This window comes from Stenella coeruleoalba, assembly GCF_951394435.1.
Source record: "Stenella coeruleoalba genome assembly, chromosome: X".
Lineage (NCBI taxonomy): Eukaryota > Metazoa > Chordata > Mammalia > Artiodactyla > Delphinidae > Stenella > Stenella coeruleoalba.
Window position 1 is genome coordinate 67,698,016 of NC_137152.1, and position 16,823 is coordinate 67,714,838.

A 16,823-nucleotide genomic window follows, 5' to 3' on the forward strand; every position below is an offset into this window, starting at 1 on the left:
CTGTGTATTTATTTATTTATTTTTTATTTGCAATGTATATTTCTTTTATTGGGAGGTAAATAGTCACCTCATCTAATCTTTTTTTTAACATCTTTATTGGAGTATAATTGCTTTACAATGTGTTGTGTTATTTTCTGCTGTATAACAAAGTGAATCAGCTATTTGTACACATATATCCCCATATCCCCTCCCTTTTGCTCTCCCTTCCACCGGCCCTATCCCACCCCTCTAGGAGGTCACAAAGCACTGAGCTGATCGCCCCGTGCGATGTAGCTGCTTCCCACAAGCTATCTATTTTACATTTGGTAGTGTATATATGTCAATGCTAGTTCTTGCAGAGGTATGGCATCATGCTTATTTTTTCATTAATTTTATTTATTTTTGACTGCGTTGGGTCTTCGTTGCTGTGCGTGGGCTTTTTCTAGTTGCGGGGACTACTATTTGTTGCGGTGCACAGGCTTCTCATTGCGGTGGCTTCTCTTGTTGCAGAGCACAGACTCTAAGCGATCAGGCTTCAGTAGTTGTGGTGTGCAGGCTCAGTAGTTGTGGTGCACGGGCTTAGTTGCTCCATGGCATGTAGGATCTTCCCGGACCAGGGACTGAACCTGTGTCCCCTGCATTGGCAGGTGGATTCTTAACCACTATGCCACCAGGGAAGTCCCTGGCATTATAATACATTTAGCAAATTTCCATTATTGAAAAAAAGTTACATGAAGTCAGTGTTGTCCCTATAAAAAGGTAAGACATATGGTTGCTCTATTAGGTGTAGTGCTAATGGAGGAAACTGTGAGTAACATGAGTCATACTGTCTCAGGATTTAAATTACAACCGTTGTAAAATGTATACTTTTGGCAAATGCATTCACTCTTTCTGGTCTACAATACCTCAGGATACTGTTTTGTGGTACTAAATAGAACCCAAAGAGGTGACTGCATTTTAATGTAGCTTCCAACACACTCACATAAATGTGTGTTTGTGTGTATGTTTTTGTGTGCATGTATGTGTATGTGTTTCTTAGATCAAAAGTAAGAAAAATTTTACTCGAAACTTTAAAATACTTAATTTCATTAGACTTTGGTGCTTCTGGCTAGAGAGAATTTAAACACAGCCTAGGATGTTGCTAATTAACATGAATTTTTAAAGGAGATTAAGGCTCTATTATGCTAGTTTCAAGGCCCATTTTAAAGACTGTATCATGTGTTAATATAGACTTGATCTTTTTTAAGTTGTACTCTCAATGAGTTGTTTTAACTCTGTTTATACATACTTTATATATACTTATGGATGTGTTGTTTTTGTTTTGTTTTGTTTTGTTTGTCATGGGTGTGAAACTTTTCTCTGAGTTTCACAGGCCAGTCTAGCAAGTTAAAAACTCACTTCACAACTGATCCAAAAGAACTCTAGCAGGGTCTAGAGTCACTGTTTTTGGTGGACAAGACTATTATTTGAGGCAGAAGCAGGAAAAGAAAGAGTTCCTTTCTGATGGAGTAATCTTAGAGTGGGGTTTAAAGAGTACTTACCTCTTTCACTTTCTTCCATTTCTTTGACTCACTTTTTCCCTGGATAGGTGACCACTATTCACCAGATCTTAAATTCCCAATGCTTAATTATCTTTAGTCCTGACCAAGAGGTGAGACAAGAGGAAATGTGGATATACTAAATCTCTAAACAGAAAATTAATCAAATTTCCTTTCAGAATAATTTTTCTTCTACCAACTTTTGATTAAAGCTGCTAATGGAAACCAAATTGATAAGTTTGAGTATCAAATTTTATTTTATCATTCTTATTCACCTTAGGAGGGCACAAAGGTACCAACAGGCAGGCAGTAAGAAGGATAGAGAAGTAAAATATCCTAGATAATCAGTACACTAGTTCTGATTGAGAGCCCACTATGCCTTATTATTGTGCAGATTATTCCTCATCTGTGCTTGATGTTCTTTCAAGATAGGTATATTATGAGGCCATTAAAGTAGAAGGTCACAGCAAAGGGATTGCAGACTCCAAACAAGAAGGAACCAATGTTTCACTTTGGTTCTTAACATAAAAATGCACTCAGTTGTGTTCATTAGATATCATTATTCATTTATCCATTGAACAAAAAATTTACCAAATGCCTACTATGTTCTTGGAACTGTTCTATACTCTGAGGATACAGTGGTATTTGAGATTAAGTCTTGTCCTCATTGATCTTACATTAGAGAAGGGAGAGGAGGCAGACAATAAACAAATAAGCAAGTAAATAAATAAGATAATTTCAGATTGTGATAAATTCTATAAGTACAATAAACAGTGATATAATAGTGACTTGGAGTGGGGAAACGTTAGATGGGAAAGTTAGAGATGACTTTTTGAAAATGTGATATTTAAATTGAGCCTGAAAGTTGTAAAAAACACTTCCATACAAAAAGTCAGGGAAAGAACTTTCTAAGCAGAAAGAATACAAAAACCCTAAGGGAAAAAACAGGCTTGATGTGCTCAAAAAAAGAAATTCAACATGACTGAATTGCTGGTGAGGTCAGCAGATTATACTGGGTTTTGTAGGATATGGTAAGGTATGTAGGATTTGATTTTGTTATTAGTTCAGTGGAAAGTCACACTGGAGGACTTTCTCCATGGGAATGATTCTGAATGCTGAAAACTTACTGACAGAGTGTATATGAAGCATGAGGAAAAGAGAGGAACAAAGGATGACTTCAAGGATTTTTATTTGAGCAACCGGATGTATGAGGAATACTGGAGGAAAAGCAGAGTGTTTTTAGATGGAAGAGGGGTCAAATTTTTTGGTATTTTCATGGTTAGTTGGGTATGTCTATTAGACTTCCAAGTGGAGGCCTTGAGTTGGCAGTTGGATATATGAATTTAGATCTCAGGGACAAGTACAAACTGGAGATATAAATTTGATAGTCATCAGGATATGAGTGCTAATTAAAGTCATGTTACTGGACTTATAGACAGAGTATAAACATAGAGGAAAAGAGAAGTTGGTAACAAGCCCTCAGGTGTTCCAACATTTAGAGATCATGTAGCAAAGGAGAAGCTGGGCCAGAAAAAGGATCTGGGATAGATCATATAGAGCAATAGGAGAAAAACTAGGAGAGTGTAGTCTCAAGGAAGCAAAGAGAGAAAAGATAGTATTTCAAGAATTAGGGAATGATCCACTATATTAAATGATACTGAGAGATAAAGTCAGGTGAAGACTGAGAAATAATATTAGATTTGGTAAAATGAGATGGCTGGCAACCTTCACAAGAGCTGTTTCAGCAGAGTGGTGGGGACAGAAGCAAGACTGACACGGACTAAAAAGTGAAAGAGAGGTGAGGAAATGGTTACAATGAGGGTGACAACATTTTTTTGTGATGTTTTAACGTAAGAAGCAGAAAAATGAGGCAGCAGCTGCGAAATTATGTGGAGTTAAGAGAGTTTTGTGTAATGCAAATCTATATATTAATAGGAATGATCCAGTTGAGAGGGAAAAATGTGACACTATGGGATAGAATGCTAATAATTGCATGAAGAAAAGCCATGGGAGGGCAAAAAGAGGGATCCTGAGAACATTTGGAAGAGTTGGTCTTTGATACAAGAAGAGACATTTTATCCATAATAGAGTGTGTGGATACAGATTCAGGTCGGTTGGTAAATTTGCTGGTTGGAAAATGAAATAGTTCTCTTCTGACTGTTCCTATTTTCTTAGTGAAATAAGATGTGAGGTCATTAACTGGGAATAAAGAACATAGAGGAGAAGTTGAAGATTTGTGGAGAGATGGAATGGTGAAATAGTTGTCTCAGAGAATAGGAAAATAAATTAGGAAATTGTAGGATTGCTAGACAGTGCTGTTTGGCCTTTTGGAGATTTTTAATCATACATTTTAAAATATGAAATTCATCTGAGAAACTAAAATCCAGCCCTCCATTGGCGCAGTCTACTCCTGGTTCCAGGTATTGATGCCCTAGAAAGAGCCTTGATCTGTAACAATTAGAAAAACTTCACTGGCATTGGAGAAGAGAATGAATAGGACAAGTAATTTGCCTCTGACTCTCAATACATGGGGCACCTAGTCAGGCTGTCCCAGATAGATTAGAATGACCTGTGTGTCTTCCTACATACAAATTTTGCTCTTTGGAATGTCATCACAGAGTTCCAGAGACTTCTCTTGATTTCTTTAATTTTCCCAACCCTCACATGATGTTTTGCTCTTTGATCATAGATTTAAATCAGAATCTGCTGACTTTTCTACACTTATCATATGCTAATTTTTCCCTCCACATGGCTTTTTCATTCTCCTTTGAAATTGTCAAGGTGGACCATGGCTTAATGCTTTACCGAACACATCTGTCTCACACACTCACAGGGTCAACCTTGTGGGTGCTGAACAATGGAATTAATGATGGTGCCTATGTAATACCAAATAGGGTATTTCAAGGTTTTCTGAAGTAAGATATAGAAGAGAAATTTCTTTTGATGGAGAAAGTGGAAGCCGTATTGACTGTATTTCTGAAAAACAGGTGGAGGCTCAGCTTTTGGGTACAACAGCAGTGATTTCAATGTAGGGTGATCAGGATAGCCCCACTTTCTGTTGGTTGTTCCAATGTAAACATGAACAGTTACCCCTGTCACTTTCATAAGTGTTCTGGTTTGGGCAATAAATTATATAGTCATTCTACTTCAAGAGGCTTATACAGTCATTGATTGTGGAGAAAAATGTCTTCATAGCTAGCTGCTACTCTTTCTGAACCCCTATGGGCTCATAAGAGTAGGATGTCACTATCAAACTATTAGAGGAAAACATAGACAGAACACTCTATGACGTAAATCACAGCACGATCCTTTTTGACCCACCTCCTAGAGAAATGGAAATAAAAACAAAAATAAACAAATGGGACCTAAAGAAACTTCAAAGCTTTTGCACAGTAAAGGAAACCATAAACAAGACCAAAAGACAACCCTCAGAATGGGAGAAAATATTTGCAAATGAAGCAACTGACAAAGGATTAATCTCCAAAGTTTACAAGCAGCTCATGCAGCTCAATATCAAGAAAACAAACCACCTAATCCAAAAATGGGCAGAAGACCTAAATAGACATTTCTCCAAAGAAGATATACAGATTGCCAACAAACACATGAAAGAATGCTCAACATCATTAATCATTAGAGAAATGCAAATCAAAACTACAATGAGATATCATCTCACACCAGTCAGAATGGCCATCATCAAAAAATCTACAAACAATAAATGCTGGAGAGGGTGTGGAGAAAAGGGAACCATCTTGCACTGTTGGTGGGAATGTAGATTGATACAGCCACTATGGAGAACAGTATGGAGGTTCCTTAAAACACTAAAAATAGAAGTCCCATATGACCCAGCAATCCCACTACTGGGCATATACCCTGAGAAAACCATAATTCAAAAAGAGTCATGTACAAAAATGTTAATTACAGCTCTATTTACAATAGCCAGGACTTGGAAGCAACCTAAGTGTCTATCAACAGATGAATGGATAAAGAAGATGTGGCACATATATACAATGGAATATTACTCAGCCATAAAAAGAAACGAAATTGAGTTATTTGTAGTGAGGTGGATGGACCTAGAGTCTGTCATACAGAGTGAAGTAAATCAGAAAGAGAAAAACAAATACTGTATGCTAACACATATATGGAATCTAAGAAAAAAAAAGTTCATGAAGAACTGAGAGGCAAGACAGGAATAAAGACACAGACCTACTAGAGAATGGACTTGAGGATATGGGGAGGGGGAGGGGTAAGCTGTGACAAAGTGAGAAAGTGGCATGGACATATATACACTACCAAACATAAAATAGATAGCTAGTGGGAAGCAGCCGCATAGCACAGGGAGATCAACTCTGTGCTTTGTGACCACCTAGAGGGGTGGGATAGGGAGGGTGGGAGGGAGGGAGGTGCAAGAGGGAAGAGATATGGGGACATATGTATATGTATAACTGATTCACTTTGTTATGAAACAGAAAATAACACACCATTGTAAAGCAATTACACTTCAATAAAGATGTTAAAGAAAAGAGTGGGGTGTCACACTATGATCACATGACCATCACCACCACCCCTAGGACCTGATCTCAAGAAATAAATAAATAAATAAGTCACCATGTCAATCTGACCCTGCCTTCTATTCTATAAGTTTATACTCCTTAGGTTCTGCCTGAAACACTTTTCTACATCTATCTAGCTGTATCAAGGCCCAGGTCTGGCTTAATGAGTTTAAATTAGGCCCAAAATGGACAAGTGGGAAGTATGCAGCATCCCTCTATATAGTAGCCGAGACTCACCTACTACTTCCTATGGGATCCTTCTCCCCAAATATATCCATACTGCTTCAGCTAGAAAATCTGGTCTCTGGTCCGCAAATCCAAATTTTAGATAGCTCTCTTTTCATTGCATCAGATATGCTATTCTCTCTTGCCTGCTGGAGAAAAAGGCCTGGACCAATGAAATTAAGTCCATGGAAAGAAAGGTAGCCCCTTTAAGAACTGATGTACAGAATGCTCAGGAACCCGTGATTCTGTCTACTATGACATCAGGGAGCCAAGAAAAGAGGGACTGGCTATAGACACAAGTGAAGCTTTCTTGCCAAGCTTCACTGAAATCACACTTTCAAGAGTCATGGTTTTCTTTTTTAGTTTTGTGGGTTTTTAAAATTTTATTTTAAAGAAGATTGCCAAAACAAAGCAGAAAAGGAAAGCCCAAAGACAAATATTTAAACAATAGAGGAAAAATATTGGGTCTGTCTCATTCTTCCTGTTTGTATCAGTTTTTTTCCCCAGATGATACTTAACCTTTATCTCATCTCCAACATTATTATCAATCCAAGGTTCCTCACCACCCCCTCCTCCAGGGGTGGTTGTGGATGGACATGAGCTTAAACTTAAGGATGAGTCATGGTATATATTTCACATCCAATTTAATCTTATTTTAATCAGAAAGTTCAATGGATTATTTTATAATCTGCATCAAATTCCCCCATGTCAAAATATCTCTATCAAAGTACCTATATAAAAATATCCTTGATTTCAATATGGCTCCATCAAAATGGCTATGTCACAATGTTATGTACCCACACATAACCAGTATGGCTGTAAGAATAGGCTCTGTGTAGATCTGGTCTGGATCCACTTATATGCCTCATGTCTGTGTTAAAATGCCAATTTCTTATTTCAAAGTCCGTATTGCTACAATTTACTCTTTGCTTATGTACTTAAAGTATGGTCTTTAAGAACCAACTCTTTATCAATTGATTTGTATTTGTTTCCCTCCAAAACTCTGCTGTATGCTGTAACTGTTTAACGTTGCAGCTCTCTATATTCAGCTTCAGTATTCTCTAAGTTACTTTTTGTCAACTCTGTTTTGTCTGGGGATTAGCGTTTTTCACACTATGACAATAGGAAGGGGGATTTATATTTAATTCTTTTGACTGGAAGCTTCACGTATTGCTTAGAGTACCAGCTGAAATGAATCTTCCATTTGTATTTCCCCTTCAGTAAGCCATTCTACATCATAGAGAGAAAGATAGATAAATATAAATAGATAATAGATAGAAATAGACAAAGACCTGCTAAATTACCACTATAATATGTAAACATTTGCCTTTTAATAATACCTTTGCTTATTTGTCATTTTTTAGGAGCAGGCCTGGAGGTATCTTGACATTTAGATATTTAGCATGTGGTATCAATATGAGCCATTGTATTTCAAATTTCCTTAAAATCATGGCTAAACCTTTCCTCTCTCCTTTAAACAAAAAACAAAATCTACCTGCAGAATCCCTGGAGTTCATCCCTTCAGAGCATCCTTCCTAGAAGTCCTGTATCTCCACCACAACAGTTCTCTGGAAGAAATTACAAGTAAGCAATCCCTTAAAAGGAAATTTAAAGCTTGTAAATACTGAAAAAGAAAGAAAGCAGGATATTATTTGGAAAGAATTTTAGCAGAAAGTTTTATGTATTTATTTTTCAGTAGGAGGTGGGGTTGCAGAGAAGGAGAGGCATAGTCAGAGATAACAGTGTTTCTAACTATGAATATATACATAATTGTGTTTATGCCAGAAGATAACACATTTCCTGAGGAAAAAAGCACTGATCTAGATTAATCTGTAAGATTTTTAAAATTATATTTCCTTCACTTATCTAAGTATCATAGTAATTTCTCAGACATTCTTAGACCATAGGAAATATTCCCTAACAAAAACCCTAGTTTTAGTGAGGAATAGAATAAAAGCAGAATCATTTTCTTTGTTTTATGAAGATGCCATTATTTTAGTATATCTGCTATATCGATCTAATGTGCCTTCTGGATGGTTTCATTTATTTGCTTCCTAGAGAATATAGTGATAAGAATCTATGTGTGTTTGATATTTTTAAAATATCCTGAGATATTTCATGTTTGTTTTTTCATTTAAAATAGCATTATGACTCATGAGCCCAAAGAGGACAATCCTTACATCCATCCATCTTTTAATTGGAATGGCTCTCTGGGAACAGCTAGACCTGAAGCAAATTATGGGGACAAGTATTCTTCAGCCATGCATATGAAGCCACTTTTCGTATGTATCATGCATTTCCATTTCTATATATAGTTATCATCACTGTAGTTCTAGTAAAGGTAATATAATGAATACTAAGACTTTGCTATAGCAAAATGATATGACAGAATCATTTGAGATAAAGATATGGAAAGTTTAGCTTATAAGACTCACTATCACTACTATTTCACTTTGTTAAATGGGATTAGGAAATATGAGTCAAAGGTATAGTATATATAATACTTCATATGTATAAATATACTATGTATGTAACTTAAATTTGCAATCTTTAGAAAGGAGATTGGAGATCAAAGGAAGACTGGTTAAATTCTGTGAGACTGGTCTTATGATAATCATTAAATTATCATAATTTAACAAGGCAACTGCTATTTTGTGTTTTAGTGTACTTAATACATTAAATAGTACATTGCTCAAGCTAATGCTGAATACTGGCTAATTGCTGATCTCTAATTACAAGACATATTAACAATTATCATGAAGTACAAACTGTGTTTCTCTGTATAAGTGTTTAAAACCAGAAATCAGAAAAAAAAGTGAAATAGATCATCACCCGAAAGTTATCTTTATGAATGTTCTTGACAAATGCAATGAATTATAGAAAAATGAAAATAATTCACCAAAAATGAATACCTTATGTTTGTTGACATATTGAATTTTTGTGTTTTTTGGGGGGAAGGGTCATTTTTAGTTGAGTGACCACTGACAAAATAACCTTCCCCAAAAAACCCACAGTGGAGAGAGTGATATCACCAAGATGGCAACATATGTCGTTCCTGACTTCACTCCCCCTCAGAAGAAGAACTAATATCTATTCAAGTATGTGGCACTCCTGAAAGAATTCTAGAAATAAGGGTGAGACTAAAGCACCCCCTGCACCACAGAGAGCAAAAGATACTGCTTCGGAAGGATAAGAGAAGCTGCTACACAATGACTGCATTGTCCCTCCCATTGCCAGTGTAGCAACACACAGAGAAGTCTTCCCTGAGTCTCTGGTTCCTCCAGTGGGAAAGGAGAGGCGAGGGGGACAACAAACCTCCTAAGTTTCTTGGAGCCCCTACTCATGTGGGAGCCCCTATTCTGGTCTCGCTACATGGAGACTGCAGGGAAATCTGCAGGGCTCAACCACTGGGAATCTGACTGTTATGGAGAAGAGAGAAGGGGCTTGCAACAAAGATCTTGGCAGACCAAGTTCATACCTGCAGTGCCCAAGTAGTAATCCTAATTAATGACTTTGCCCATATGCAGAACCAAGTCAGTGGTGCACTTTGGCTAGGGAACCCATTAGGATGCAGATCTGACTGATTTGGGTACTCAAATGAGGAGTTTTTCTGGCCGTAGAGCCTGGACCAAGGAGTCTGAGGCAAGGAGCTGAGTCATAGATCCATCCACTAGGAGGAGTGTCTCCCAGCCCCATCTGATGAGTAGCTAGTGAGAGCACCGGGAAGTTGTGTAGCCTAGCAACACTCCAGCTGAGAGACATGCAGAGCTGATTGCCCCCAGAGTAAAGCCAATACTGGGCATGGAGGGTTCTCTTGCTAAGCCCAGGCAGGGGGATTAACTCATAGCCAAGGCTGAGGGTAGCTCCCAACCCCTCGAGACTAGAAAGCCTGCTTGGAGAAAAATGGGAGTTGCCTGGAGTGACCCTTCACTGTCCCACTCAAGCAAGTGACCTGAAACATAGCCCCACCCATTGTGGCTCCAGAGCTCCATCTGACCACAAGAGCTGGCAAGAACCCCTAGAAGCTGTGTAACCAGCAATGCTTGAGCCAAGATGCGGGCCTGCCCAGGCAAGGGAACTGAGACATATCCCCACTCACTGTGGACAGTATCTCTCACCCCATCTGATCAGAAAGGCTGGCAAAAAAACTGGAAGCTGTGCAGCCTAGCAGCACTCAAGGCAAGAGGCAGGCAGGCAGAGCTGATAGTTTGCAGAGCAAAGCCAATGAACCTGTTCGGCCAGAGAACTTGGAGTGCAGGTTGGCTTTAGTTAAGACAACAAAGAGTTTTACTGGCTTTATGTTGCTTCTCTCACTGCACCCAGGCAGGAAAATTAATTCATAGCCCTGCTCATTGCTGAATACAGCCTCTAGCCTGCCTAACCAGGGAACCTAATCAGAGCACACAGGAAGCTGCATAGCCCATCCAACAGCCCAGACTAGAGTGGCACTTGAACAGAGAGCACAAGCCATGTCTTTCCCCATTTGCAGAAAAAAACTGGTGGTCTCACCTGATCAGGGAATTCAGTGCACACAGTTGCCTGATCTGGGTTCCCAAACAATAAGCCCATACAGGTCCTTGCTACCCTACCAGGGAGTGAAGCTAATTCATAGTCCCATCTACTACTGAATATAGTACCCAGTCCCAACCATCTAGTAAGCCTGACCAGAGAATCCAGGAAAGTACAGCACCATCTAACAGCCTTACTTGGGTAGGGAAACAAGCCAGCAGTCCTATCCAACTGTTCTCAGCCAGTGGCACACCTTCCCATCCCCAACCTCAGAGCTTGAACAGTTGCCTCCCTCCACCCCCAGCATAACAGTAGGCCCCACTTGCCTAAGTATATTACCAACAAATATGCCTAGAGATCCAAACTGAGCTGACTGGTGAAGATCCGTCTCTGCCAAGGCAAACCTGTAAAGTCTGTATGAGGACCCCAATTACTCAAATGTGCAGATACCAATGTAAGGAATCAAGGATAATGAAAAACCAAGAAAATATGACACCAACAAAGGAAACTAATAAAGCTCCAAGAACTGACGTTAACAAAATGGAGATCTATGAACTGTCAGACAAATAATTCAGAATAATTCTCTTAAGGAAATCTAGCAAAATACAAGAACACACACAAAAAAAACTAAATGAAATTAGGAAAACTGCTTTCATGGATGGAGGTCAGGCCCGCAGCCAGAGGGAGGTGTTGTTCAGTGGAGAGGCTGCTCTGCAGGAGGACACCTAGATATCAGAGAAGGCCAGAGCTGAAAAGTACCCTGCAGGTCATCTAGTCTAACCCTCTCATTTTACAGTGAGAAGCCTAAGGTTATGGGAGGGACAGGGCTTGCCAGGATTTAGACACCTGATTATTGGCAGAGCAGGAAAATTCCAGGTTTCTTAAGTCTTGTTTGACCTTTTTCTACCATTAACTATTTTCAGCTCAAGGCTCTCTTTGGGGAAGACAAGCAGCTTTGCCCATATTATATAGCATATATCCAAAGCATATGCACTGATATGTTTAAGTGTTGTGATTGTAAAAAGACCTTAATAAACCAGGCTTAAGTGGACTGCTCAGCAGTTCTGAAAGAAATGGTTCTTGATTACTAAACAATACAATTGTGTAGCATCAGACCTCTTCATAGCTTCCTTAGGAACTGGGGATGAGCCCTGGAAGTAGACTCTTTAAAACTTAGGAAAGCACCTGTTGTTTCCCCAGGTTGTAAGACTATGTTTGCACTGGTTAATTGCCAGAGTGCCTGTTTGTGGCTCATTGGTTAAAAAGAATTTCAGATGAAGGGTATCAGTCTGGGCGCTCTCCTGCCTGACTAATCCTGTCCTGATCAGTCACTGGGTCATGTGACAGCACTGCAGTGTAAGGAAGAAGGAAAAGACTTGATTCTATGGTTTGAGGAGATGTGCTTTTACAAAAATTTTTTTTATTGAAATATAGTTGATTTAGAATATTGTGTTAGTTTCAGGTGTACAGCAAAGTGATTCAGTATATATGCTCTTTTTAAGACTCTTTTCCCTTATAGGTTATTACAAGATATTGAGTATAGTTCCCTGTGCTATACACTAGGTCCCTGTTGGTGATCTATTTTATAAACAGTAGTGTGTATATTTTAATCCCAAACTCCTAATTTATCCCTCCTCTCCCAGATGTGCTTTTTATAATGGGAATTATTTGCATTAGAGAATGCCTTTGGGGAGTTTATGTGAGCTGAAGTAGATGTGTCAAGTAACTGACACATGTTGCATTCTTATGACAATAAATTTATACCTAACAATTATAAATACTCTTTTATGAATTTCATTTATATGTTTTGCCCCTAGGAGGGGCAGCTTCTAGGAAAAGATTATAAGGGGCAGCTGTCATTTTTCCATATAATTATTCACTCAATCTCAATTCAGAGAGTATCAACTGAAACAATAACATAGTTTAAAGAGTACTCCATGACTAAGGTTGTAAACCCTTAAGGGAGATGACTATGATTTCTCAACATTCTGTGTGTGCTTAGCCAGTGACCGAAGAACTTCTCCAGTGGCTACACTCCATTGGAGAAAGGTTGTTTTTCAGTAATGATACAGAGTGTCCCAGACCACAAAAAAATGAACAGTTCAGTTTTAGAATTTGAGCAGCAGCATAGAGTTAAAGAACAAGTGATGAGCCAGACAGTTGATTTTAGAAAGTCTTTGAAAAACAATGTTTGCATGCTTTTAAAATGAGAACAATGAAGAAATTGTTTTAGGGCATACAAGACAGTATCAGGAGTCAATGGTCCACTAGTGATCTTAGTTCATGTTAAGTTTCCCAGATACGCTGAGATTGTGCACTTGACATTACCTGATGGCATGAAGCGGAGTGGGCAAGTTCTAGAAGTCAGTGGTTCCAAAGCAGTCGTTCAGGTATTTGAAGGGACTTCAGGTATAGATGTCAAGAAAATGTCCTGTGAGTTTACTGAAGATATTCTCCAAACACCAGTGTCTAAGGAGGTGCTTGGTGGGGTATTCAATGGATTAGAAAAAACAATCAACAGAGGTCCTGTTGTACTGGCTGAAGAGTTCATTGACATCATGGGCCAGGCAATCAATCCTCAGTGTCGAAGCTATTCAGAGGAGATGATTCAGACTGGTATTTTGCCCATAGATGGCATGAAAATTCCTGTCTTCTCTGAAGATGGCTTACCACACAATTAGATTGCAGCTCTAATCTATTGCCAGCCTGGTATGGTAAAAAAAAATCCAAAGATGTAGTGGACTACAATGAGGAAAATTTTGTGATTGTGTTTGCTGCTATGGGTGTAAACATGGAAACTGCCCGGTTCTTCAAATCTGACTTTGAAGAAAATGGCTCAAGGGGCAATGCCTGCCTCTTTTTTAACTTGGCTAAAGACCCAGCTATTGAGCAAATTATCACTCCTCACTTGGCTCTAACCACAGCTGAGTAGTGAAGATCAGTGTGAAAAACATGTATTGGTTACCCTAACAGACATGAGTTCTTATGCTGAAGCACTTTGAGAGGTTTCAGCAGCCCAGGAAGGAGGTTCCTGGTCAACGAGGCTTCCAAAATTATATGTATACAGATTTACCCACAATACATTAATGTGCTGGTCGAGTGGAAGGTAGAAATGACTCTATTACTCAAATTCCTATTCTCACCATGCGTAACAATGATATCACTCACTGAATCCCTGACTTGACTGGATATATTACAGAGTGGCAGATCTACACACGGACAGATTTCCCCACCTATTAATGTGCTGCTCTCATTATCACAGTTAATGAAGTCTACTATTGAAGAAGGTATAACCAGAAAGGATCATGCCAATGTATCTAACCAGCTGTATGCATGCTATGCTATTGGTAAGGATGCACAAGCCATGAAAGCTGTGGTTGGAGACAAAGCCCTTACCTCAGATGATCTTTTTTACTTGGAATTTCTGCAGAAGTTTGAGAAGAACTTTATTGCTCAGAGTCCTTGTGAAAATCGCCCTGTCTATGAGACTTTGAACATTGGCTGGCAGCTGCTTCAAACCTTCTCCAAAGAAATGCTGAAGAGAATCCCTCAGAGCACCCTGAGCAAATTATACCCTCAAGACTCTGCAAAGCATTAACTGCTACTTCATCACTGGCTTGATGCTTTTGTGAAATACTGGTTCTATTTTCTTTATTCCTTTTGCACTCCCCCATCCCTACCTTTGTGTTGGAGTTTACTGTGTTACCCTGTAATTAAAAACAAGGAATAGATAACAAAAAACTGAAATTACAAAAACAGTACATGAACAAAATGACAAGTTCAGCAAAGAAATAGAAACCATCAGAACAACCCAACCAGAAATCCTAGAGTTGGAAAATATGAAAACTGAACTGAAGAATCCAATAGAGTTTCAAAAGCAGACTCGACCATGCAGAAGAAACAATCAGCAACCTGGAAGACTGGACATTTAAAATTATCCAGTCAGAGAAGCAAAGGAAAGAAGAATGCAAAAGAGTGAAGAAAGACTATGGGACTTATGGGACACAATGAAAAGAAACAATATTTGCATGATTGGAATTCCAGAAGGAGAAAAGAAAGAGAAAGAAACAGAAAGTATATTTATAGCAATAATGGCTGAAAACTTCCTGAACCTGGGGAGAGAAACTGACATCCAGATCCATGAGGCCCAAAGGACCCCAAATAGGTTGAACCCAAATAGGGCTACACTGAGACATTATTTAAATTGTCAAAAGTCAAAGGCAATGAAGAATTTTAAAAGCAGCAAGACTAAAGAGAGAAGTTACATAAAAGGGAACCCCCATGAGATTATCAGCAGATTTCTCAAAAGAAACTTTTCAGGCCAGGAGAGAATGTGATGACATTCAAAATATTGAAAAAAAAAAACCTGTCAACCAATAATTGTATACCCAGTGAAGCTGTCCTTCAGAACTGAAGGAGGGATAATGACTTTCCTGAAAAAATAAAAAGGCTAAAGGAGTTTATTACCATGTGACCTACCTTACAAGAAATGCTAAAGGGAGTTCTCTGAGTGGAAGTAAAAGCACATTAATTAACATCATAAAAACATTAAAAAGGTAGCAAAAACTCACTGTTAATGGTAAATATATACTCAAAGTTAGATTCTATAATATGGTAATGGTGGTGCATAATTCACTTACAACTCTAGTTTAAATGTTTAAGAAAATGAATGTCATAAAGATAACCATAACTACAATAATCTGTTATTAGTTACACTACATAATATATGTAAATTATAACAGCAGTAACATAAAATGTAAGAGGGAAGAGAAGGAAAAGTGTAAAGTTTAGGAATTTCATTGAAGTTAAGCTGTTATATATATTTTATGTAAGCCTCATGATAACCATAAGGGAAAAAATCTACTGCAATTACACAAAAGAATAGGATAAAGATGTCAAAGCTTACTGATACCAAAAGCATCAAAACACAAAAAAAGAGAGCAGGATAAGAAACAAGAAACAATGGCTCTACAAAACAACCAGAAAAAAATTAACAAATTGGTAATAGTAAGTCCTTATTTATCAATAATTACCTTAAACTGAAATAGATTAAATTCTCCAATCAAAAGACATGAAATAACTGAATGGATTTAAAAAAAAAAACAAGATCCAATGATTGGTTGCCTACGAGAGACTTACTTTAGCCTTAGATGAATAGACTGAGAGTGAAGGGATAGAAAAAGACATTTCAAACAAATGGTGACCAAAAACAAAAGCAGAAGTAGCTATTCTTATATGAGAAAAAAATGGACTTTAAACTAAAATTGGTAAAAAGAGACAAAGAAGGTCATAATATAATGATAAAGTAGTCAATCCATCAAGAAGATATAACAATTGCAAATATTTATGCACCCAACATTGGAGCAACTAAATATATAAAACAAACAATAACACATTAAAAGGAGAAATAAACAGTAATACAATAACATTTGGGGACTTTAATACCCTATTCTCAACAATTGATAGATCAGCCAGAGAATTAATAAAGAAACAGTGGATTTGGATTTGAACAACGCTATAGTCCAATTGACCTTACAGAACATTCTATCAAACAACATCGGAATATACATTCTTATCAATTGCACATGGAACATTATTTAGAATAGACCATACATTAGGCCACAAAACAAGTCTTAGTGACTTGAAGAAGACTGAAATCATACCAATTACCTTTTCTGACCACAATGGCATGAAGCTAGAAATCAATAACAAGAGAAAATTGGTAAATTCACAAACACATAGAAATTAAACAACACTCTCCTGAACAACCACTGGATCAAAAAATACATTAAAAGAGAAATTAAAAATTTCTTGAGACAAACGAAAATGGAAGCACAACATATGAGAACTTATGGGATGCAGCAAAAGCAGTTCTAAGAGGGAATTTCATAGCAATAAATGACTACATTATGAAGCAAGAAAGATCCCAAATAAACAACCTAACTCTATGCCTTAAGTAATAGAAAAAGAACTAACTGAGCTATTTACAATAGTATCAAAAACAGTAAACTACTTAGGAATA

The 16,823-nt window shown here is 37.9% G+C and overlaps 1 pseudogene across 1 annotated transcript in view; it reads left to right on the top strand.

The window, feature by feature from the left end:
- Positions 1–14,467, top strand: part of LOC307180608 (V-type proton ATPase subunit B, brain isoform-like) — a 35,182-nt pseudogene extending 20,715 nt beyond the window's left edge. The window contains exon 2 of the transcript in view: positions 13,035–14,467. The product of the transcript in view is annotated as a V-type proton ATPase subunit B, brain isoform-like (transcript). The remainder of the gene's footprint in view (positions 1–13,034) is intronic.
- The last annotated feature ends 2,356 nt before the right edge of the window (positions 14,468–16,823 follow it).